Source organism: Caretta caretta, chromosome 1, assembly GCF_965140235.1.
Source record: "Caretta caretta isolate rCarCar2 chromosome 1, rCarCar1.hap1, whole genome shotgun sequence".
NCBI classification, from domain to species: domain Eukaryota; kingdom Metazoa; phylum Chordata; order Testudines; family Cheloniidae; genus Caretta; species Caretta caretta.
In genome coordinates, this window is record NC_134206.1 from 113680966 (window position 1) to 113708171 (window position 27206).

The following is a 27206-nucleotide window of genomic DNA, read 5'->3' on the forward strand; positions in this document are numbered from 1 at the left end:
TGATTCCATTCTTTGATTTGACCTATTCAGGCTATATTCTTTTGTACTAAGTACATGGATAACTCTTCTGGTGAATTCAGGAATTTGGTTTGTCCTTTCACAGTTTCTGCTGCCCTGCATATTCAGAAAGCTTTTTTTAAAAAGTGAAATCTCCTTCACAGAGCAGAGCAGTCTCTCTCTTAACACATTGTCTTTAATGCCACAGATGATTCTATCCCTGACCAAAGACTGTCAGTTCACCAAAGTCAAAGATTTTACTAACTTTCCTTAATTCTATGACATATTACTCTACTATGCGGTCATCAATTTTTTGAATGCATGTAAAAATAATTTCTCCCTCAAAGGTTTCATTCCTTTTTGGCATGCAATGTTCGTCAAATTTAGTCAGTATTTTACTTAATTTCGTGCTTTCATCTTCTTCAAACCTAAAATTGTTATAAATATCCAATGCTTGCTCCCCAACTACATGCAGAAAGATTGATGATTTCACTTGATCATTTTTCTCGTCTGCCCGGATGGCTGCTAAATACAATTCAAATCTCTGTTTGAATTTTTTCCAGTTCTCTGCAACATTGCCTGACAATTGCAGATTAGATGGAGGTTGCAACACATCCATTTTTGACTTTCCCCCCATCCCCGTTCTCAAGCTAGGCAAGCTACTACTGTGCTCACCAAATACATGCAAAAGCCTCTGTGCCTGGTGCTCCATGTTCTGCTTTGATGCCTCCCTTTGTCTCAACTTCTGTGTTTGCAGCTGAAAGCCAACTTCAAAATGACTTCAGTTTCCTTCTCATCCCACACTTCTGACATCCTGTAACTGTCTTGTGGTTCATTAAATAACAAACTGATGACTGTGAAAGGAATAAAACTTTAATAAAAGAAACTGGAGAGCATCTCTGCTGAACTCCTGCACACAGTTGTGCAGTGTTTCCAACCCCCACCTCCAGGGCACATCGCTACATTCCTATGTTCATAATACTGTTCCTTATGAGGGAGCATCTATAAATTACAATCTTCTATAAACCTCTCTCTACAAGGAGTGTGAGAGGAGGCATTCTGGCTGTAAGGGCAGTGTTAGCTGCGGGGGGAATCTAGTTTTCGTTGTATGCAAGAAGATGGTGGTGATCCTTTTCAAGGTAGTATAGATAATCCAGATGGAACATGGAGGGGAATGGGGGCAATGCAGTATAAAAAAAGTCTTCAGCACACAGATATTAAATGCAGATTTCAAATTAAATAATAGCACAAGAGATATTGTTGTGATTGAACTGTGTGGGGCAGAAAATAGAAGCGGGCTTGAGGGTGTGTGTGTGTGTGTGTGTGTGTGTGTGTGTGTGTGTGTGTGTGTGTGTGTGTGTGGAGATGGAGGGGCAATGCTGTATAATTTCAGGGTCTCTGCTGTATAATTTATGTCTAATGTTCTAATTAGGACAAGATGTTTTGATTATGGCTTTAAATACCTTGGAATGGCAAGTAAGCTATTTTTGCACAGATACACAGCAACTGTAATTAAATGACTGCCTAGATCCACATATTTAGATTTCTCTTTTACAGCTGTTGTATGACAAAGTGAGTTCCTTCCCCTGCATCTCCTTTTAGTAAAGCTGCTTTTCTTTTATTGAATTTGACTTGGGCTCAACCAATAGTCCTTACTTTGCTGCCAAGAGCTAAAATGTCAGAATGAAATACAGAATGCTATTTTCTCAGATACCCAATGTCCTAAATTATAAAGGTGCCAAGCTCTGTGTCCACAGTGGAATCCTGTGATTGCCCCATGGACCTATGTTCCTTTTTTCAATCCACTGACTATGGTCTCATGAAATTGATTTCTTTAGGAACTCCACAAACCTCCTGCTGGCACCAGTAAGAGGATGTCAAACTTTGAGAAATATCAGCACAAATGCGAAACCTTTCATCTGTTGAAAAAACCAGGGCAATTGTGACTGAGCTCATATTGACGTTGTAGACACAAGTATCTTTATCACTACACTTCATTTAGAGTACTGGTGTTTTTCCTACTATCCCAGACAAGGATTATTCTTCTGTGTAAATTTAATAGCTGAACTTTACATTTTATTTTTTTAATTGCAAATCCACTTTATCCAGACTTGTAATGGCCTGTCTAGCTGAAAAACAAACACTGTACCTCATGTCCTGGAAATATTTTTATTTGTATTGAAAATTATACTTATTAGGATGCAAAATTTCGATAATGTTCTAACTCAGATGGATCCTAATCAAAGCCCAAAATCTGAACATCCCAAATATCCCATAAACCTGGAAATTTTGCAAGTGACCTTTATCTTTAAAACTGATAACTAAAACCCTGAATCTAAACATCCCTAAACATTGAGAGTTAGAAATCTAGATTCAGAGCCTAATGTTGGGCCCAATCCAGCACTCACTGATGTCAGTGGAAAGACTCCCACTGACTTTATAGGCATTGGATCAAGCTTACTTTGTAACTTATGTCCATCTTTAACAAATAACTAAAGAGATGTGCAGTCCAAATAAAATGCTATAAACCAGCCTATTGGGGTCATGACATCTGTTGCACCCTTCTGTTATCAGTCCTAGAATGCTTCTTAGCGCCTAAACCAATGAAAACCATTCTGAATGGATTGATAAAAATCTCATTTTCTCTTTTTAATTTTATTTCAATCACTGCTGTACAGCGACTCTCCTATAGTGTTGTCACGATGTTGTCAGCTTAAAATGCATAATTGTCTGCCACTCCCACAAATATCTTCAAGCTACAAATGTTTGGTAGTATTTCAGATTAGATGGTAAACTCCTCGGGGCAGGAAATGCATCTTAGTGTGTTTTTATACAGCACCTAGCACACTATGGCCTCACACTTGACTGGGGTCTGAGTGATACTGCAAAATGAATGATAAATAAGTCTGCAAATTGTTGGGAGGGAGTTCTATTTATGACGGGCTTTTTTTCTGTCCACATCACCTCAACATATTCTATAACTAGTGCATTGATACCTGTTAATAGTGGATTTACATCAAAAAAAGCTAGAGGAAATGTCTGTCCAGAACATGTTGCCCCTCTTCTGTTTTCTGTTCTGTCTTTCCTTCCCACCCATTTTCTTCTTTACACACCCTAATATCGTGTGACTTAGACTGAACCCACCTGAAAAAAGGGAAAATCAAATAGTCATCTGAGCTTTTTTGGAATGTTGAAGCCTGAAGCTTCTCAGAATATAAATGTTTGATGCTATGATGTTTAGTCTTGAAACTGAAAAGGAAGTTATGTGATAGAAAGTAGCAATCTTACTGTGTTTCTTAGTGGGAGGATGGGCTATATAAAAACATTGGAACCAAAAAGAAACATGCCTAACAAACAAATTAAATAACAGCATGATTTTATATCACAGTCCTTCTTGTCTCTGTACTAGAATGTGAGCATATCTATAAAGTGCTATGTACACTTTTGCCTCTATAAAAATATGCCCCCTCCCATGCCTAAATTCAGTAGGCAGTCTAAGGGCTAAAACATAGCTGCCTGCACATGCATAGTCAGTGGCCAAACCCATTTTATATTTGCTGTCCATGTCACAGACATGGCACTTAGTCTACTTTCTTGTGCATCCCTCCAGCACACACATCTCTTATCAATCCCCTTTTACCTTCTCCTGCTAGCTGCATTAGGGATTTGATTTTTACCTGAAAGTGATAGCAATTCCTTGTTCATTTATCTTAGATTGTGTGGTCATTATAAGATGAAGTACCTGAAGCAGTCAGTCTGCGGTTGATTTGAAAAACAGACGAGTCTCAACAATGAGCTTAAAAGAAGGCTGGCAGGGTATAAATCTTGTCTTCAAACAACCAGGCACATTCCAGACTTCAGAGACACTTCTTTGTGTAAAGATTTTTTTATTCCCCTCCTTTTCTTTTCCTTGGGCTTGGAAGAGGATAAAAGTGCAGGGGTATGTACATTCGTTTAGTCTGATAATGAGGGTGAGGCTCACGGGCATGATAATTTGGCAGCTTCTCACTTCCTGTAACAGTTTAAAAAAAAATTATCCAAGGGCTGCTTAAAGACAAACATTTTTTGTTAAGCTGTTGGTGGTTCGTTCTTATGAAGGAACCATGCAATTAATCTTGATTGTATTAAAGAGGCACGTTGGCTTTGTATGCTTTCCTGAGCTATAATTAATGAGGATCAAAAATGTTAGTTAACTATTATGCCTCAAAAATTAACATAGATGAGACTATGCAACATCTGCAGCAATTATAGAAGTAAAATTAAAAACACCCTTTTCTTCAAAGTGTCTTTAAGCACTTTCCCTACACAATGATAGCTATTAAAATACATTTTGGTGAAAAATAAGTAGTTCTAAAACCCAAAGGAATATGGCTATTTCATTGCATTAAAAGAGGAGCATCTATTCTACAAGTATGGTCAAAGGGCTCTATGGCACTGATTCCTACTGGCTTACCTGAAAGCCAAAGCGCTCAGCATCTTCCATGATGGACTCATAACCAGGGGTTGGGGGTGTAAATCAAAACTTCAAAAGCAACACAGCAGTTTCAGGATTTTACATGTTAAAAAAAAAATCTGAAAGTCTTTGCCTTTGGGAACTTTGTAGAACAGATTATCTTTAGGGCTGTTGATTATTTGCAGTTAACTCACGTGATTAACTCAAAAAATTGTGAATAATTGCTGTTTTAATCGTACTGTTAAATGAGAGAATACCAATTGAAATTTATTAAATATTTTAGATGTTTTTCTACATTTTCATATATATTCTGTGTTGTAATTGAAATCAAAGTATATATTTTGGATTACAAATATTTGCACTGTAAAAATGATATAAGAAATAGTATTTTTCAATTCATCGCATTCAAGTACTATTGTGCAATCGATTTATCGTGAAAGTATAAATTACAAATGTAGATTTTTCATTACATAACTGCACTCAAAAACAAAACAATGTAAAACTTCAGTGCTTACAAGCCCACTCAGTCCTACTTCTTGTTCAGCCAATCACTAAGACAAAAATTTGTTTACATTTACAGGAGATAATACTGCCCGCTTCTTGTTACAATGTCACCAGAAAGCAAGGACAGGCATTTCAATGGCACTTTTGTAGCTGGCATTGCAAGGTATTTATGTGCCAGATATGCTAAACTTTCAAGCTTTGGCTACCATTCCAGAAGGCATGCTTCCATGCTGATGATACCCATTTAAAAAAAATAATGCATTAATTAAATTTGTGACTGAACTCCTTGGGGGAGAATTGTATGTCTCCTGTTCTGTTTTACCCACATTCTGCCATATATTTCATGTTATAGCAGTCTTGGATGATGACCCAGCACATGTTGTTCATTTTAAGAACACTTTCACTGCAGATTTGACAAACGCAAAGAAGGTGTCAATGGGAGATTTCTAAAGATAGCTACAACATTTGACGCAAGGTTTAAGAATCTGAAGTGCCTTCTGAAATCTGAGAGGGATGAGGTGTGGAGCATGCGTTCAGAAGTCTTAAAAGAGCAACACTTCTATGCGGAAACTACAGAACCCGAACCACCAAAAAGGAAAATCAACCTTCTGCTAGTGGCATCTGAATCAGATAATGAAAATGAACATGTGTTGGTCCGCACTGCTTTGGATTGTTATTGAGAGGAATCCATCATCGGTATGGATGCATGTCCCCTGGAATAGTGGTTGAAGCATGAAGAGACACGTGACTCTTTAGCACATCTGGCATGTAAAAATCTTGTGACGCTGGCTACAACAGTGCCATGAGAACACCTATTCTCACTTTCAGGTGATATTGCAAACAAGAAGCAGGCAAATTCTTCTCCTGCAAACATAAACAAACTTGTTTGTCTGAGCAATTGGCTGAACAAGAAGTAGGACTGAGTGGATTTACAGGCACTAAAATGTTACATTGTTTTATTTTTGAATGCAGGTTTTTTGGTACATAATTCTACATTTGTAAGTTCAACTTTCATAATACAAGTACTGTAGTTCAATCTGTTTATTAGGCGAATTGAAAAATACTATTTTTTTTGCAGTGCAAATACTTGTAATGAAAAAAATATAAAGTGAGCACTGTACACTTTGTATTCTGTATTGTAATTGAAATCAATATATTTGAAAATGTAGAGAACATCCAAAAATATTTAAATAAATGGTATTCTATTATTGTTTAACAATGCAATTAATTGCATGATTAATTTTTTTAATCGCTTGACAGACCTAATTATCTTTTTATCTCTGCTGCTGATTTAAGTTTCGGTTGGAACAGTTTATAGGTTATTTAGTTCTCAATAACACTTCAAATAAAACAAACAAAACAGGAATTCATCAGCTGAAAACACAAGACACCAGAAATTTACAATTTTAATTTGGCACTGGCATCCTACTACCCCACCTCCTTTTTGTCATCACAGTAGCCTCAGCTAAAGCAAGGAAACAGATGCATACTTTGTACAAACAATGGTGTAACCCTTCTGCCCGTCAGAGTTGGCAGCAACAAGGGCCGGGTTCAATATCTAGGGGATCCATTCCAATAACACAATGCAAACTGGCTCGAGCCCCCATCCAGTGACCTGGGACAAATATATACCACCCCCACTGGGCGCCTCCAAGAGGCAATACTTCCCCTCTTGCAAGCACCTAGTCTGAGTGTAGCAAAAAGCCTTTTAATAACAGAGAGAAACAATGTGGCATTATGTTGGGGAAACACCACCAACAGGATTCATAACACAACCCATGAGCAAAAAACCCACCCCAAGCAAATTGGGACATGCCCTTTCCCTTTGGTTCTTGAGTCCAGCAACCCCAAATCACCTAAAGTCCCAAAAGTCCAATGACCCAAAAGTCTCTGTCCCTGGTCAGGGCAGTCCCAGAGTTCAAAAGTTTATCTGCAGAGCTTTACCTCCCCACCTGGGTGGAGATGGGGGTGGGGGTAAAAGGCACCTTACATGATCTGAAGCTGACTGCCCCACAGCTCCATAGGCCTTTGCTCCGCTCCACCAGCTGCCCCACAAATTGCTTTGCTCAGCTCCGCTCCACTCTGCGGCCCACAAGCAGCTCCCGCTGTGCCACAAACTGCTCCACCAGCCGGTCCACGAACTGCTCCGCATCCCACCAGCAGCTCCCGCCGTCCTATGAACTGCTCCACCAGCCTGTCCACAAGGCACTCCAGCCGTCCCGCAAACTTCTCCACAATATATTTTCAGGCTCCCCCACTACTTAACACAATGCTCAGTGATTTCAGCTCTTAGTCAGTTCAGCTCTTTGGCGAGTTCAGCTTGTAGTAGGGGAGCCTCAGTGCTGGTGCACCATTAGCCCAAAGTGAGCTCAGCAGCCTGTAACTAGACTCCTAATGAAATCAACATTAGCTCTGATATTCCACAGTGGAGAGAGGAGGAAGTGCAATTAGCATGTAAGGCCCTCACCAAGGGGCCCATGCCACCAAGTATTAATACTTGTCCCCAACCTCTCTCAATTCACAGAGTTTTGGAACCCATGACCCCTGCCTAGCGAGTGCTACTTAGTTGATGATGAGTTCCACCATCATAACAAAAGGCCGAGTACAGTTCCAAGCACAGTTCCCATAATCAGGGTAATAATTTATTCTTCCTGCCCCAATAACAGGGACACTGGGGATCCCACAGCAGCCAAAGTGACCATTTGGGCAGCTATGGCCTCATTCTAGGCGGGGTGGGTGTGCCTATGCAAATGAGCTTGGCCCCTGAAGTTCTTTTCCACAACTTGCCACACCTCACCACCAGATGTCAGGGTGGAGCTCATCCTGACACTGCTTACAATGGGAACATTAATTTATCTTGCTGGGGAGCATTCATTTCATATAAATAGTTATTTTTACATCTGTGTTGCAAATAAATATACAGAAACTCAACTCAGAATTGGTCTGACAGCAATCAGCAATAAGCCAAAATTAGGCTGTGATCTTTCCAATTTAGGGTACATTTAAATTCTTTTTAAGATGATCACATCGGGATGGATCATTCCCCTAAGATCCAAAAGTGGAGGGGACCACTCTGTTGGAATCAATATTCCCTGTCACCATCCTCTGTGGGATCCAGGTTTCTCCTGAAAGGGAACATATTGGGAAGGGACTAGCAGTGCAAATCACCCATTAGGAAGGGGATGGGGAATTCTTCAAAAATTAATGCTGATTCAAAAAAAAAACAAAAAAAAAAAACACACACCCTGATGCTGCATTAAGTTTACCCTGGAGACCCCTATGTTCTGTGTATTCCCTAGTGGAGGTCCAGGGCCAATAGCAAGTGGAGGAGCTGACTGAAGCTGAACCTGAGCAACACAGAGATGGGCAGAGGAAAGGATTTTGAACAGTTCACAGTCACAGTGCAGTCTCCATTGGTTGAGGATACACACCCACAATTAGTCAATTCAGTCCATAGCCTAGGCATGTTCTGCGGGTACATCTGCACAGCATTTTGGAGCCTACATGAGGAAGCCTCGCAGCCGGGGTTGACAGACCATCCCCATCCTGAGGCATCAGAGTCCAAGCTTCAGCCCAAGCTGCAACTTCAAAGCTCTGTCTATACCGCTGTTTTTAGAGCTGGGATTCCCAAATGTGGTTCGTGGCTTGTTCAGGGTAAGCCCCTGGTGGGCTGCGAGACACTTTGTTTACCTGAGTGTCCGCAGGTATGGCTGCTCCCAGTGGCCACGGTTCGCCATTCCCGGCCAATGGGAGCCGCGGGAAGTGGTGGCCTGGCCCACACCGCTTCCCGCAGCTCTTACTGGCCAGGAACGGTGAACCGCAGCCACTGGGAGCTGCACGCGGCCGTACCTGTGGACACTCAGGTAAACAAAGCATCTGGCGGCCCACCAGGGGCTTACCCTGAACAAGCTGCAAACCAAGTCTGGGAACTCCCTTGTGCTCTAAATCAGGGGAGCCCCATCAGCCTAAGTCAGTGGACTCACGCTGGGAAGCTCACTGCTGCTCACTTCAAAATGCTGTCTAGACATACCCTTGGATTCCTCACTACCACTGAGCTCTCACGTAGCAGCACCCACAAATAATGTTTTCTGCAATCTGAGCTTGGCTAGGAGACTCAGTCTCATCCCAGCAGATGAAGACCTGACCTCAGGTTACTCATGCCTTTGTCCACTCTATTACAGTAAGGTGATATACCAGGGCCAATGAAGCCTTCAGCACTTAGGAAACTCCAATGCTGCAGCTAATTCCCTCAACAACACAGGCTACTGTGGGCACATCAGACCTATCCTCCGCTCGCTACTCTGCACTGGCTTCCTCTAGAATTTCAAATCAAGTTCCATGTGTCACTCCTTATTTTCAAAGTGCTCCATGTTCTGAGTCCAGGATACCTAAAAGATTGTGTAAGGCTCCGGGACGAAGACTATGGTCTACAACTCCACTCTTCTAGCCCAGTGGAACTCTCAACAATAAGCGTAATGTTCGTCCATGTGGGAAATGGACCTTTCTATGGGGCTGGTCTGAGACTGTGGAATGAGCCTCCACCCCAGGAAGCAAGGATCATCACAAGCCTCACCACTTTCACCTCCAAGCAAAAGGCACATTTCTGTGACCTTGCCTTCTTTAAGACACAAAGATAGCAACAGGAATATTTATATTTGAAAGCAACACCCTCTCCACCCATCCATACAACCAAACCTAGACACTACAGTGCACATTTCTCCCTCTGGGAAAAGTATGAGAGAACAAACAACATGTGACAGATGTGCAGTCACATTGTTCAGTGCACTGTTAGAAGGCACTCAGATACTATGGTGAGGCCTGTGGTAAAAGAACCCATATAGAATAGATGTCACTGGTAGCATGCTTCATGTGAACTACGCTGCTAAGAAGCTGGCCGCACCCTGTGCTTTTAGGAAGAAGGTGACTTTACAATTCTATTTATTGAGCTTTCCACACAAGTTGTAGACAGAAAAAAAATGAAGTACAGTGTTTTGCTTAATACAGAAAAGTACAGCTTGTCTGCAGAGACAATCAGTAATGGGATGATATCACTATGTAATGTGGGCTGAGGGAATGAACAGCAATATACTACCTAAAGCAGGGATTCTCAAACTGGGGGTTGGAACCTCTCAGCGAGTCACAAGGTTATTACATGGGCGGTCGTGAGCTGTCAGACTCCACCCCAAATCCCGCTTTGCCTCCAGCATATGTAATTGTGTTATAAATTAAAAACACTTTTTTATATATCTAAGGGGGGAGTCACACTCAGAGGTTTGAAAGTTTGAGAGCTACTGACCTAAAGCCTAACAAAAATGAGATTCAAACAAATGTCAGCAGCTTCCCCATGAACAAGAATAATTACTTGTTTACTGGAAGACTATCATTACTCAGAAAAAATGGATACATACTTCTAGCAATAAAAAAAAATGTGTGCTCTCAAAATGAGAAGTCTGACTTCTATGAAACCCACAAGATGTGGTCTTATAAAAACTAATTAACAAACAGAACAAAATTCCTAAGTTATCCATCCTCTACATTGCCCAGTGTGCTCTGTTGGTCATCTTCCCATCTTTCAGATGATAAGGTTTTGAGGCAGGAACTCTACTTTTGTGCATTTTACAATATTGAATATGTTGTCAATTATTAACAAATAGTACTTAATATTAATGATTGCCTACCTGTGAACAATTGTCAACCAAAATAGTTTAAGATGAAGTAAAGGTTGTATTTTTTTTAAAGGGGAGGAGGGAATCTTAAGCATATACATTGCAGTTTTGCAACAACACATTATTTACAACAACACTGAAAATTTGAAGTTAAGTTAAGTACACTTAAAAAGCTGACAAATATTAATATAAAATGCACAATTTAATTCATCCAAAAAGTTCTACTCTCCCCCATCTCAGCTAACTTTCTGCCCTGTGTGACTTACATGTGAATTGGAGACCTTGTCATGAGCGTGTTTTGATAAGGAACTTTTCAGAAGGGCTTTAAGAAGTTTACAGCCTGTGACTGTACTTCTTGCATCTGCTAAATTCCCTTTGTTTAGTTTGCATGTGGAGTCAAAGAACTCTGGAAAACATGCATTTTGATTTTGTGTACATGGGTCTATGATATGCAGAGATTACCCCAGTCACTCCACAAAACCACTCTGTAAGAAATCTAATTTGTGATCCCTCCCTTAAAGAGCAGTTCTGCTCCGAAAATGACAGTAAAAATGGCTTCATGGGATTTTCTATTTGTCTCATATACTCCATACGTGTGCTCAGTATACAGATGTTTATTCTGACTCCCCACTGTCTTTCACCTTGTGTTATCATTTTCACCCAGGCAAAGTCAGCATAAAATGCTGCTAAAATCAGCATAGTGGTTTTTTTGCACCCACTGTCCACTCCCTTTGCACAAGAATAAATAACTATACAGTGTGGCAGGCAGTGGAGATTTATTCCCATTTTCTTTAACTGCCATCTCTCATAAGCTGGGATCTGAAAGTCAAGTTGCGTGCTTCCCCGCTCTTGCATCTTCACATGATTCAAAGACTCTGCAGGCCAAAATCTGCTCTCTCTGCCAACACCATTGACTTCAAACAGTGCCCTTTGTTACACCTGGGCAACCTTGTTGTTTTCAATGTAGCTATATGGGTGTAACAATTTCTTGGATTAAAAAAGTGTGTAAGAATAGCTCAGTGATTGGAATCCCTTTGGCTCTAGCAAACTTTACAGGAGCTTCTGCAGATGGCAAGATGTGCAACAATGAACCCTACTCCTCCCTAAACCACTTCCCCAGAGCCCCATATGGCTTCCTTTTTCCTGCACCTCACACATTTACCACAGTTGGTGGCCCCCCCATGACTCTCCCCTCCTCTCCTTCAGACTGGCCTCCTAGCCATCCAACAATACTTTTGTGACTTCTGCTCCCTAAATCTTGAGTGCTTGGGTCAGTGCTTTGCAGGTTCTACAAACTTTGCATCAGGACCATATGAAATTTATAGAACCTGAACTGGAACCCATGTGACATTAAAAACGCTGTAGAGGTACAGTATTTGTTGGTGAGCACAAAACGGTTACCATACAGGTACCAAAGTTATTTTACATTGTTTCTGGAGAAACTGTGGTGTCTCAGATACCATTGTTTGGTAGTTCTTGGCAAATGCTTATTTTAAAAAGGTAACCACTGACATAGACGTGGAAACAGATGTTCATAAATCAATCACTCTCTTATTCCCCCCAAATGAGTAAAATACACCATTTCTCAAGATCAACCTGTTTTTGAGTTATGATTTTTTAAAAATCTCTATACCTTTCAAATACCTAGTGTAATTTGCCTCAGTCTTTCCAGAAACCATCTACCCTGCAATAAGATCAGACCTGTGAAATTTCTAAAACAAAATGAATCCATCTGAAAATAGAAGTCAATATAGGCTTCAGGTTTAAAGTTTATTTCAACCTTAACTAATCTATAGATAATTTATATTTAAAAAGAGACATGAGAAACAAAAAGATCTTACAAATCCAATATTCCTATATTTCATGGACGTTCTTCATTTTATCCTATACTTTAAATGTACTTTAAAAGGTATTCTGGAGGGTGACTTGACCATACTGCTTGGAAACAAAAGTGTAAGCGATTTGGTGGAGTGAGGTGAATATCTGGAAGCTAGAATAGGAGTGAGGAGCATTTCTCAAACCAATAATGATATAGGACTCAATTAACAGTGAATTAACATAATGAATGCCAATCAGCATGGGTTTATGCAAAATAGATCCTGTCAAACAAATATGATTTTTTTTTTTGGATGAGATTACAAGTTTGGTTGACAAATGTAATATACTTAGACTTCAGTAAGACAAGGTGGATGAGATAATATCTTTAACTTGGATCAACTTCTGTTGGTGAGAGAGACAAGCTTTTGAGCCACACAAAGCTCTTCTTCAGGTTGGGGAAAAACATACTCAAAATGTCAGTTAGTTTCCCAGATGGGAAAGTCTAAAGTCTAACTAAGAAGTCTGTGTAAGCTCAAAAGCTTGTCCCTCTCAGCAACAGAAGTTAGTCCAATAAAAGATACTACCTCACCCACCTTGTCTTTCTAATATCCTGGGACTGACTCTGCAACAACGCTGCATTAGACTTCAGTAAGGCATTTGACTTGGTACTGCTCAAGATATTGATTAAAAACCAGAAAGATATAAAATTAACGTGCATATTTGATAGGTCTCAAAATGTAACTTTAAATACGGAATCATCATTAAGAGAGTGTATTTCTAGTGCGTTCCTGCAAGGATTGGTTTTTGGCCCTACGCTATTTAACATTTTTACCAATAACCTGGAAGAAAAAATAAAATTATTGGAAGTTAACAGATGACACAAAAATTGGGGGAATGATAAATAATGAAGAGGACAGGTCACTGATTCAGAGCAATCTGGATTGCTTGGGAAGATGGGTGCAAGCAAACAATATACATTTTAATACAGCTCAATGTAAATGTATACATCTAGGAACAAAGAATGTTGGCCATACCTACAGGATTGGGAACTCAAGCCTGGGAAGCAGTGACTCTGAAAATGATTTGTGGGTTACAGTGGATAATCAATTAACATGAGCAACCTGTACGACACGGTGGCCAAAAGGACTAATGCAATTCTTGGATGCATAAATAAGAGGAATTTTAAGTAGGATTAGCGAGATTATTTTACCTCTGCACAACTGCTGCTGTTTTCATTTATAGTATTCATAATCCAAGAAGGATGTAGATAAAATGGAGAAGAGCCATGAGAATGATAAAAGGATTAGAAGACATGCCTTATAGTGATAAACTAAATAGATTGAGCTCCTGAAGTGTATCAAAGACAATCATAGAAGAATCATAGAAGACTGGGGTTGGAAGAGACCTCAGGAGGTCATCTAGTCCAACCCCCTGCTCAAAGCAGGGCCAACATCAACTAAATCACCACAGCCAGGGCTTTGTCAAGCCGAGCCTTAAAAATCTCTAAGGATGGAGATTCCACCACCTCTCTAGGTAACCCATTCCAGTGCTTCACCACCCTCCTAATGAAATAGTGTTTCCCAGACATCCCCCACTGCAACTTGAGACCATTTCTCCTTGTTCAGTCATCTGCTATCCCTGAGAACAGCCTAGCTCCATCCTCCTTGGAATCCCCACTTCTGATAGTTGGAGGCTGCTATCAAATCCCCCCTCACTCTTCTCTTCTGCAGACTAAACAAGCCCAGTTCCCCCAGCCTCTCCTCGTAAGTCGTGTGCCCCAGACCCTGATCATTTTTGTTGCCCTCCGCTGGACTCTCTCCAATTTGTCCACATCCTTTCTGTAGTGGGGGAACCAAAACTGGATGCAATACTCCGGATGTGGCCTCACCAGTGCCGAATAGAGGAGAATAATCACTTCCCTCAATCTGCTGGCAATGCTCCTACTAATGCAGCCCAATATGCCGTTTGCCTTCTTGGCAACAAGAGCACACTGTCGACTCATATCCAGCTTCTCATCCACTGTAATCCCCAGGTCCTTTTCTGCAGAACTGCTGCTTAGCCAGTCAGTCCCCAGCCTGTAGCGGTGCATAGGATTCCTTCGTCCTAAGTGCAGGACTCCACACTTGTCCTTGTTGAACCTCATCAGATTTCTTTTGGCCCAATCCTCCAATTTATCTAGGTCACTCTGGACCCTATCCCTATCCTCCAGTATATCTACCTCTCCCCCAGCTTAGTGTCATCTGCGAACTTGATGAGGAAGCAATCCATCCCATCATCCAGATCATTAATAAAGATGAAAAAAAAAAACAGCCCCAGGACCGACCCCTGGGGCACTCTGCTTGATACTGGCTGCCAACTAGACATTAAGCCATTGATCACTACCCGTTGAGCCCGACAATCTAGCCAGCTTTCTATCCACCTTAGAGTCCATTCATTGAATCCATACTTCAACTTGGTGGCAAGAATACTGTGGGAGACCATATCAAAAGCTTTGCTAAAGTCAAGATATATCATGTTCACTGCTTTCCCCATATCCACAGAGCCAGTTATCTCATCACAGAAGGCAATCAGCTTGGTCAGGCATGACTTGCCCTTGGTGAATCATGTTGACTGTTCCTGATCACCTTCCTCTCCTCCATGTGCTTCAAAATGGTTTCCTTGAGGACCTGCTCCATGATTTTTCCAGGGACTGAGGTGAGGCTGACCGGTCTGTAGTTCCCCAGTTCCCTCAGCCTCTCCTCAGAAGTCATGTGCCTTCATTTTCGATGCCCTCCGCTGGACTCTCTCCAATTTGTCCACAACCTTTCTGTAGTGGGATGCCCAAAACTGGACACAATACTCCAGGTGTAGCCTCACCAGTGCTGAATAGAGGGAAATAATCACTTCCCTCCATCTGCTGGCAATGCTCCTACTAATGCAGCCCAATATGCCATTCGCCTTCTTGGCAACAAGGGCACACTGCTGACTCAGATCCAGCTTCTCGTTCACTGTAATCCCCAATTCCTTTTCTGCAAAACTGCTACCTAGTCAGTTGGTCCCCAGCCTGTAGCAGAGCTAGGTAACCATTAGTCTAAAGTACTAGACTGCAGCAGTCCAGGAGCTCTTTTTAATCACAGGTCAGATGGAATTGACAATCAGAGCATTCAATAGCACCTATAATCCATTGTAAGGATGGGCATGAGAAGTCTATTGGAACCAATAGCTGATAACTTTGAGGCTGGGAATTTCCTTTGGTTCACACAGAGAATTATATACCCAGGAGTGGGTATATGTTATGATGGGTATTTTTAGAGAAGAGATCGTTCAAAGATATATTACACTGAGGATTTTAGGCCTCCTAAACTGTTTAAATTGAGCATGAAAAAAATACTCCTTGGATGTTCCCTTTGCAAATTTGGGATACTGTACTCCAGAGAGAAATGTGGAATTGTTCAGGATTTTTCCTAGATGCCATAATGGTTGGCTAATGATGTTTTGCACTGACAAAAGCAGGCTTTCAGAGTACCTACAATGCCATATATTACGGCAGAGGTGTTGCATCTTGGATGTTGTTCCCGTAGGCTAAAACACTCATTAAATATAAAATGGGCAAAAAATACTGTTCTAAATTAAAGTAATTTATGTATCTACAACCTGTTCTGACACCACGTCTAATCCTCTGCCTCCACCTGTAAAATCACTAATGTCTGAAAGGGGCTTGAGCTCAAATCCATGGATAGAAGATAGTCTGGTGTAGATCCTGAGCTGATTCCAAAGAAGCTACCCCAGTTTACATCAGCTGAGTATCTGCCCTCTATACATGCAAAAACAAAATAAGATAAGAAACCCATCCCCCATAGTAGCCAATACTGAGAAAAGAATTCTATCCTCATTGTGCACAAGAGAAGTGTAATCCATTGAAAGAATTCAGAGGGCTTTTTCTTTCCAAAACAAACCCAGGAAAGACTATTATTGTTGCATTATATTGGCTGCTTTAAGTGAAGGTGCTACTAGGCGTGTTGGAACAATTTTTATAGTGGAGGTGCTGAAAGCCACTGAACAAAACTGTAAACACCGAATATGATGGAAACTACTTCAAGCTGGGGGGTGCTGCCACATACCCAACACCCCTAAGTCCAGCACCCCTGAGTACTACAACACCTCTCTTTTCACATGGTCATAGTTTTCCTTTTGGAATCTTTCACGTTTGGGACTGCAATTTTCTGTGCTTGGCCTCTGCCCAATTTGTGGATTATTTGAATGAAATCCTTTCAGATGTTTCCAAGCAAGCGAGTGAAACATTTATTTTTCATCATTCTAAAAAATTCTAGTCCCACTTATTTGAAAAGGCCTCCCTGAATACAGCTGGGGTTTGACAGTTAAAACTTGGCATGGAAATAATCATTGAGGAGGGTGCACTTTGCTTGGTTTGAAGGAATAAAGTTAGGAGCATTTGAAAGCTATGCACTGGGTATACACAGCAAATTTTACAATAAGCTGGAAGGTATGTATTTTAAAGATCTATTCTATGAACATGTGTGAGCAACTCAGAAACTGCACACTTTTAAAAATTAGTTAAAAGGCAACAATCCTATCCCCCAAGCAGCTCTTCACTTCTCTTCTTTGGCCCCAAAAATGGTGTTTTTGTGGGTTTTTCATTTAGTCATAGGCCTCAAAATTATTAAGGTGACATAAGGCCTTAGGTGTTTTTAAACTACATGAAATTTATTTATGCAACAATTGGCAATGGCATTAAATAACTAAAGGGCTGGCTCTAGGAATGCCTTTATAAGTCTACACACACACACACACAGGTATGGGAATGTGTATTTAGTCTGTGGGACTAAGAGATACTAGTTGCCCTTTTGTTTCTGGTTCCTGTTACATGTTCAAATGCACAGCTTACTAAAAGACAAACACCTGTTAGTCTCAACTACCTGGTACCTATTTATAGAACTGGGGAGCTCTCTTTATTCTTTAGAAAAAAGCATCGAAAATTTAATGCAAAAACTTTATATAGCCAAAGGGAAGGCTGCAGAATGCAAAAGTGATGTTTGAACATGTGTTCAGCATCTCATCCTGTATTATGGAGAAATAGTATATGATCATATAATTAAAGCCCACAGGCACCAACTTTCCATTGTGCAGGGGGATGCTCGACCCCGCCCCCAGCTCTGCCCCAGGCCCTGCCTCCACGCCATCCTTTCCCTCAAGGCCACACCCCTGCTCCACCTCTTCCCATCCCTGCTCCGCTTCTTCCCACCCTGTTCCACCCCCTCCCCCAAGCATGCTGCGTCCTTGCTCCTACCCCCTTCCCCACCAGCCTCCTGCACAGCGCAAAACAGCTGATTGCAGCGGGCGAGAGGCACAGGAAGGGAGGGGGAAGCACTAATTGGCAAGGCCTGCCGGTGGGCAGGAGGCACTGGGGGGAGGGGGAAGTGCTGCTAAGTGCTCAGCACCCACCATTTTTCCCCCCGTGGTTGTATTTTTTTAGCCTTAATTTTTATTTAACCCACACACCTCCTGAGTGGTGTCCTGTCCCCTCTAGTGGCACCAAGATCACTTAGAGATTAATGAGTCTGCTACAGCCTTAGCTAAGAGACATGTGGCATTTAGCTCCAGAGGTCCCAGGTTCAAACCCAACGACTGGGGTCTGTCAGTGTTACATTTACACTTCCTTTTATATCTTATTTATATAGTACCTTTCATCCCAAAGTGCTTTACAAAAGGATATACTAATTCTACATAGGCACAATTTCATCCACCACTGAAATGCCACTGCCTCTGTGGTGAAGTGTGGAAAATATGTAACAGTAGAAAGGAACACTACATGATAATTTAAAGCACAGGGAACAAAGAATACTTTATCACAACCTATAGGGGATTTAAGTTGGTGGACTGTAATTACTGGATTGAACTCTGGTACAGTCGACGCTCACTTTCACAAGAAGTGCCACGGGATCTTTAATTACTGCAGTGTACCAGGATATCAGTTTACAGCTCACCCAAATGATGGCACCTTCCGCAGCGCAATATTTCAAACACCTTGCTGGGGAATTTGTTCAATATTGACCAAGAGGAAAGAGTGCCCACTCCACTTCCTACAGTACTTGGATTTTCTCAGAACATCTGCACCTATGCTTGGATGGGAGACAGAGTTGGCACCTATAGATATTAGGCCAAATCCTGGCCTCACTGACTTCAGTGAGAGTTTTGGCTCCGAATACCTTCGAATTTTAAAGACTAGAAACCTTCAAGACTTCTCTCTGTTCAAACCCAGTTTCGTGAAGGGGCTATCCTTTTTAAAGTAAGGAAGTTTGAATTAGTGGTTGTGCTCAGCAGGAGTTTGACATGTAAGAGAGGCAGTTTCTACTACCTTGAAGAGAGATGCCATGTCACACTGGTGTCAGATACTAGAATCCTACAGAGAAATGCAGAGTTATTTTGCTGACTCATGACAGCAGGCAGTCATTACCGCCACCCTAAGATTTAGAAAGAATTGAGAGTGTCATGCTGAAGTACAGGGAACTAGAAGCAGAGATAGAGTCATATCACTTAATGATGAGGACTGTGTAAGAACCTGAATAGAATGGTGTCCCTAAAGGCAAAAACAAAAACAAAAAGAGCCAAGCACAAGAGAAAGCTGAAACCGAGGTTATTGTTACTTTAAATAACAGCAACAACATAGGCAAATGCCAAGTAGGGAATAAACTGGAACTTTCCCCAATATGTGCATATTCTGTTGGAAGCAAGGAAGGGAACTTGCTTAAAGCCACATGGGGGGAATTTATCTGCGTGGCAATGCTGAGTCCATTGCCAGGATCAAGGCAGGATTTGTGCTTCCCCCGTCTGGGTTTGGCTCCAGCACAGACTGGACCAGCCTTGAGTCTGCCTTAATTTGCACCCAAGCTACAATGACTCAGATGGACTGTTGTGCTTCTGGAGGAATAATCAGGGAACATGAACAGTTACAGGCCCTCTAAGTTATTTGAAGCATCTATGTTAACTTGTCAGACTGTAACAGGGCAGACTCCACTCTTGTCCTGCAACCCCACACAGACAGTCTTGTATGCCTCTTGTTTATTAACACCTCCAGGTGAGTTATTAATATTACCACCACCACAGTCCTGTGCAGCAGCACATCTACTTACAGTGTCCTTCCATCCTCTGCTCTTTCTCTAGGAAGCTGAAGCAATCCAACCAGCCAGAGTTGGCTTCCCTAAAGCTCTGCTAGCCCTCTATCTCTCATCCCTTTGTGCTTCCTTCCTGCACTTTTTAACTACCTTCTCCGCTGCAGAGCTAATTAGCCTCTTAGCTCACCAACCCACAGTCTGATTAGGTCATTAAGTACTCTGCCCCTCAATCAGGGCTTCTCCAGGGGGAACTAGTTAGTGCCTAAGTGACCAGAGTGCCGGGTAAGCTGCAGGCTGTCAGCACTCTGTCACACAGACCCACCCACGAGATAACTGAAATAATCACTTTTCAATTCTACACAAGCTCATCCCACAGAGGCAGATCCAAAGCATGATAAAATAAGCATGTATAAGAGTGAATGGTTCCTAGATTTGCTGCTGCCAAACCACTCTAAAGTATTCAGTCTAATATTTATCTTACTTTTACACCCTGCATAGTATTTAAAAACATCCTTCTTCTGTATGGCAGATATTTAAGAACCAAAGACTACACTTTTGTTAGAATACTTAGTATGTTCAGGGCCAAATTCTGATTTCAATTATACCAATGTCAGTTCAGAGTAACCCCCTTCAAGACAATGGAATTAAGTCCAGATTCACACTGGTGTGTAACAGAGATCTGGGTTTGGCCTTATGAGCCTATGACTTAAAGATGTCTTTTCAGGAATTCTATTACCTGGGCTAGCAAACACCTTCCAAGACTTATAATATTTAGCATGGGAAACAGTAGCATTTGAACTGCAATATACATAATATCAACATTCCTAATAAAACACCTACAAATGAGTTTTCACATCCTTTACTATACTTCTGTACATAGTATCATCAAAATAAACAGCAATGCTCTGTTAGTTTTTTTTCTGGAACCATCTCATGAACAAAACCTGTATTAAAACCAAACAAACAATTCACCTTTGATTTCATAAATGGATCTTTTTGATTACCTTTGCCAAGGATCACTAGAAGAAGGCCAAAAATACCAAATCATCTGGAATTTAAGGTACGACCCGCTCAGGCTTTTGGACAACTTCACAGGCACAATCACATACCTCTTTCCCACATTTCCTCAGGGCATTGCAAAGGTAACAGGTTACAAATATAGAAATAGTGGAAAGTACTGGATCCATAACGTCCCTTTTAAAACAGGCTGGAAACGACCTGCTTTAGTGAAGCAGCTACAGAAATCCATTACTGTGTTATTTTCTTAACTCATCCCAAGCTTCCATCATTATCACTACATATCCTCCAAAATTGGAATGAGACACATTCTCACTAAAGAGGCCTATTGTCTCTATAAGTGCAGCACATAAATCTAAGCCACATCTTGGTATGACTGGTAGTCTTTTCTCAAGTAAAGCCCCAAACAGAAATAGCAGGGACATTTCAGGTCTGGACTGAGGTTTGTTGTTTGAGTTGTGAGAAAATACATGCACAACATCTGTCTAAACCCAAGCTGGTTTTGACAGTGCTATTCATTACTCACTGACATTTATTTTTTGCAGTGCCCAAGAATGTATCATATCCAACATACAGAAAACAATGTCTTTCCCACAGAGCTGACAATCTAATTCCCAATGTGATACAGAGAATTCTTTCCCAGATATCTAGCTGGTGGGTCTTGCCCACGTGCTCAGAGTCTATGATCATCATATTTAGGGTTGGGAAGGAATTTTCCTCAGGTCAGATTGGCAGAGACACTGGCAGAGGAAGGGGGGTTCGCCTTCCTCTGTAGCGTGGGGCATGGGTCATTTGCTGATTTGAAGTAGAGTAAATGGTGGATTCCTTATAACTTGAAGACTCTAAATCAAGATCTGATGACTTCAGTAACTCAGCCAGAGGTTACGGGCCTATTACAGGAGTGGGAGGGCGAGGTTCTATGGCCTGCAATGTGCAGGAGGTCAGACTAGATGATCGTGATGGTCCCTTCTGGTCTTAAAGTATATGAGATATGTGAAAGAAAGAGATAAAACAATGGTGGAAGAAAAAACTGAGGAAGGGAATGAACTACAATAATACAAACACAAAATCACTGGGTTTTAGTATGTGCACATCTGAGGGACAGTTACACACACAGGACATTAGCCTCAAATTCATATCTAAAGTACAAAAGAAAAGAATTCCCCCAACACAAAGAATACATTCTTAACTACAAAGCTGGTCAGAGACCTCATTCATAAGCCATTTTGTGGTATTTGATCTTATTGCCTTTGCATCAAGCATTAGAAGATATGACAGGTGGAATTGAAATAATGGCAAAAGTCTCCACACTAACTGAGTGAGGTAAATAATGTATTCAAACTATATTTCTATAGTAGCATCCCTGAAGAAAGTCTCTTAGGGTAGCCTAGGAAATGGGAGGTTCAGAGCCAAGCCTCTAGCCCAATCCACAACTTCAAAGCACAGTACATAAACCGTTGAAAGATGGCACCAAATGCGGACAGAAGCACAGGAATTGCTGAGATGCAAAGCAATGCATCACGGGGCATTGGGACAGGACCCAGGATGCCCTGCAACCCCCTCCGCCTTCCCACAACTCTTAGCGGCAGAAAAGGAAGAGATGCTCTGTGGGATAGAGATGCTCTGTTTTTGCCCAGAGTGCACCGCTCCAAATACTGCTGCAAGTGCCACAAGTGTGAACACGCTATTGTGCAGGCAGCTGACAGTGTGCACACACATAACAGTGGTTTCCCTTCAGCACTCTCTGAGCAGCACTGTAACTGCCGGCATTGTAACTCTGCCAGTGTAGAGTTCTCCAGACGCTTGTGGGCATTTCATGGACATTAACATAGGCTGGTCTGGAAAGGCGCATGACGCATGCACCTTTCAGAACACTTACCTGTACAGGAAGCTGCAAGCAGGGACCTTCTTCCAGGACCAGAAGATCACCGTAGGGAAAGTCGAAATGCCCATTCTGATCCTGGGAGACTCTCGACTGGCACACAAGCCAACGAAGTATCCACAATGGCCTTCGCGGTGGAGGTGGGATTGCCACCGAGTATTGCGTCCAGCTCTTTGTAGAACCAGCAGCTTCTGGGTGCAGCACCAAGCGGCGGTTTGCCTCCTGCGGTAGGCATTCCGCAGCTCCTTCACTTTGACCCTACACTACAGTGTGTCCCGGTCATGGCCCCTTTCTGTCATGCGTCATGAAATCTGTCCGTAGGTATCACAATTCCTACAGCTGGAGTGCAGCTGGGACCGGACAGTCTCCTCTCCCCAAATGCTGATTAGGTCCAGCAGCTCGGCATTGCTCCAAGCGGGGGATTACCTGGTGCATGGAGCAGGCATGGCCACCTGGAAAGATGCGCTGAGACCACTGCATGCATCACCGAGCAAACAGGAAGGGGACTTTCAAAATTCCAAAGGAATTTATGGGGTGGGGATGATGGTTGTTCACCTGAGGGCAGGGCAGTAGAGTTCAAACAGATGACCAGAGAGGCACTGTGGGAGACCTCCTGGAGGCCAATTGCAGCGCTATAATTGACCAGGGTGTCTACACTGGCACCGCGGCACTGTACCCCCGGTGCAGAAAGCTCGACGCCTCTCGTTGGGGTGGGTTTTTTTACAGCCCTGCCACTGAGCAGTGTCTGCGCACTAAGTGGCTTGGCACTGTGTACACCTCAGGAGTTACAACACAGAAAGCTGCTTTATTGTGTAGAAACTTGTCAGTGTAGACAAGGCCTAATACTCCACTTTGTGTAAACAGGCATTAAAAGTTTTGTCAAGTCATAGCAAGGTAGCTTCTCATTTAGTTTTGTCAGAGAGATATTTCCAGCACTCATCCTGTATATTTTATACACTGAATCCTTGGCTACTTTTATATACCCCCAGGCTTTCATATTACTAAGAAAACACTGAAAAACAAAATCTCTTCTAAACCGGTGGAACGGGACATCATGTTTGACAGGAAAGACCCAAATTTATGTCTTGCTTGCTTCATGCTTGGACTCGAATTTTCCAAACAGCTTCTCTGAGAGGTGACAATACATGGTTATTTATAACCACTGAACATCCCAGTCATCTATGTGATCAAATACCACCTGTGGCGGGGTCATTTCAATTTCAGTGCATAATGACAGAGAAAAGTGTACTTATTTCTGGGGGTGGGAAAAAACAAACTTTATTTATGACCACCAATATCTAACCCTCTCAAACTTTATTAATTTAAAATTATTCAAAACTCTCAAAGCAGACTTGCTGAACCTACAGAAACACTTTTTGATATGTACTTTGACCATGAGAATGAGCCCAAGGGAGGCAATTTTCCCTGGGCCTTTTTTCTCAGTTTGCCAAGTCCTCTGAACCTCCACTGTCAGATGCTGCTAAGTGGCAGCTATAGAAGACGGGCAGAAATCTGTGTCATTAGCAGCATGCAGTTTAAGTTAAGAATCTAGGAGAAAGAGAGAAGACAAGACAGACCATACATTCTGTCAAAGGCCATACTTTCAAAATGGCCAACAGACCCCTTCACAAAACTGAGGAGGACAGACACGTTCTGAAGGTTTGTTTAGATTAAGAAAAGATGTCAAGACTAGCTCAGGGTTGACCTTGCTAAACTGAGATAATAGGTACCTGCATCTGCACTGGGGACAAGGCAGTAGTTAGGAAGGGGTGACACGCATTAGTCAGCCCACAGCAAATCTCAACCTCTTTTTTCCTAGACTAGGCAAACCTTAAATGACAGAGACAACACTCCTGTTCAGAGAAGCATTGAGACCTTTAACACATTCTGTACTGAGACAATTCATGGAAGCCATCTTGATGCATCCAAATGTCTCAAGACTAGCAACTATGGATTGATTAACTACTTGGCTACAAGGTCACAAGATTCAATTAAACTGGTGTTCTGAGAACTTGTCCCATCAAGAAACCTACTGGGAGCGGGGGAAGCAACTGAAAATAATAAAAAGCTAGTGGATAGAGAACTAGACTGGGACTCAGGAGAGCTGGTTTCTATTCCTGGCTCTACTGCTGGCCTGTTGGATGACCTTAAGCAAGCCACTCTCTGTGCCTCATCTGTAAAATGGGGAAAATAATACTGACTTTCTTTGTAAAGTGCTTTGAGATCTACTGATGAAAAGTGCTATATGGAGCTTGTGACGGGTTCCCCCCGGGGTGCCAGCTTGAAATGGGCTACCCCTGAGCCCTCTGACCCATCTACCTGGGCTCCCTCTCACATTGTGCTGCTGTGACAAGCTGCAGACCTGTTCCTGATCTTACACTTCCACCAGCATACGCATAGGTAGGGTCACACCCAGCTGCAGTTACATGCAGGCTTTCTGACTAGCCACTGCATGAACCAACAGTAGAAAGGCTAAAGCCAAGATAACTCTCAGCTCCCTAGGCACGCACCTCCTCTGGAGTATAAACCCAAAATTGTACCGTCTTGAGCTGCACAGGGAACTGTACTGTATAAGCTCATAGAGTTCACCTCCCCCACCCCCCCTCAATATGGAGAGGAATATGCAACAGGCTTTTCCCCTTGAGCTATCATTTCCCATGCATTTCACTCAAACTCACTGGTTTAGATAAAGCAAAATCAAGTTTAACAACTACAAAAGATTTTAAGTGATTATAAGGGATAGCAAACAGACCAAAGCAGCTTATCTAGTAAATAAACGAAAACACAAACTAAGTCTAAGATACTAGAAAGATAGGATATTAATTAGCAAATTCTCATCCTGGTTGATGATACAAGCAGGCTGCAGATTCTTAAGGGGCAAGCTGCACTTGCTTTACAGCTTGGAATCCCCAGGTCTTTCATACACAGGCTAGAAATCCCTTTAGCCTGGCTCCAGCACTTCTCCCAGTTCAGTCTTTTTTCCTCAGGTGTTTCCAGGAGTCTTCTTGTGTGGGGAGTGAAGAACCACCGATGATGTCACTCTCTGCCTTAAATAGCTTTAGTATATGCTGGGAACCCTTTGTCCCAAACTTAGTTTGTGGAAAAACACTGACATCCCAAGATGGCGTCCAGAGTCATGTGGCCTGGTCACAGGCCCTTGCATAATTTGCTGAGTCAGAGCAGCCATTACTTACAGGCTGTCTGGAGTGTTCTCAGAAAGGCTCACAAGGTGGGAGATAAGCTTCTCCTATGACCTACTGTTTTCCCTAATGGCTTATTACCCTAAATAGGCCCTTCCCAACCAGCTATCTAGACTGAAAGCATCTTGCCTAGTGGGCATCACTCAGGTGTAACTACATTTGAAATACAGATACAAGTCAATATTCATAACTTCAGATACAAGCATGATTCATGCATACAAATAGGATAATCATATTCAGCAAATCATAACTTTTCCGATGACACCTCACATGTCCCATCTTGTACAAAATGCATTATAATTATGCCATAATCAAATCATAATAATATAACTATGAAGAATATGGGGTAGAGTGTCACAGAGCTAAATATCATTACTCTAACTGAAGTCTGCAGGAATGGTTGGGCATGGTCAGAAAGGACCTGAAATGGAGCATTTCAGAAAGAGCTGTAGCATTACATGAACCTACCAGTCCTTCAAAACCTCAAAACTCTTTGTCAGAGGGGGGAGGTCCTACCTGCCCTTTGCTACAAGCACAAGGGCTGAGTGTAGGAATTCTTTTAATATGGTATCTTTAGAAAAAAGTAGCACATGCCTACAATAGTAATAACTGGTGCAAAGTCTCCACTAAACTGACTATTTTGCAGGTCACAGTATATTTAAAATACTGATGAAGCATATAAACCTTTCAAGGGAAGGAAGTCATTGGGTGATTTTCAAAACATTGGTAGCAGTGGCCAATGGCAATCATTAGGTATGTTTCTACTTTTAGGTCAGATTAACATGGACAGTACAGTCAAGCCTCCTCGCATGCTGCTTTGGTACAGATATCACTTTTGCACTTCATAACTGTCTAAGTCCCCAAATTAGTAAAACAGGGCAGGATTCTCTTCTCCACTACAGCCCCGTTTACACTGCTGTGGCAGCGTACAAAGACTGTGAGAGCCCCGAATCGAGCCAGGGGAGGGTTCGCCCAGTACAGGCTTTGCACAAGGCAGTTTAGGCTGCCCTACAAGACCGCCACCACAAATCCCACTGTAGGGACTATGGTGGGGGCAGAAGCATAGCACAGGGCAATGTGGCAATTCTGGGTAGCAATGCCATCCATAGACAGCTGGGGACAGGCTACTATAACTTAGGCAGCCCTACATAAAGTTGTCCAAGGCTATGTCTACACTAGAGACCTTTCAGTGGCACAGATGTTTCAATGCAATTGCGCCGCTGTAAGGTCTCCATCTAGCTGCTCTGTGCCGAGGGGAGGGAGCTCTCCCGCTGGCATAATTAAACAACCCCCAGTGCGTGGTGGTAGCTATGTTGGCGGGAGACGCTCTCCTGCTAATATAGCACTGTCCACACCCGTGCTTCTGTCGGTGTAACTTAGGTCGGTCAGGGGTGTGGTTTTTCACACCCCTGACCGACAAAAGTGCTAGTGTAGTCATAGCCTCAGTTATTCCACAGGCCTCACCATCCCAGAATCAGGAGGGCGCACACACGCCTCAGTCCCTCCTGCCCCGGGGTTCAAGTTCTGTGCTTTGTCTCACCTACAGCATGTCAGCTG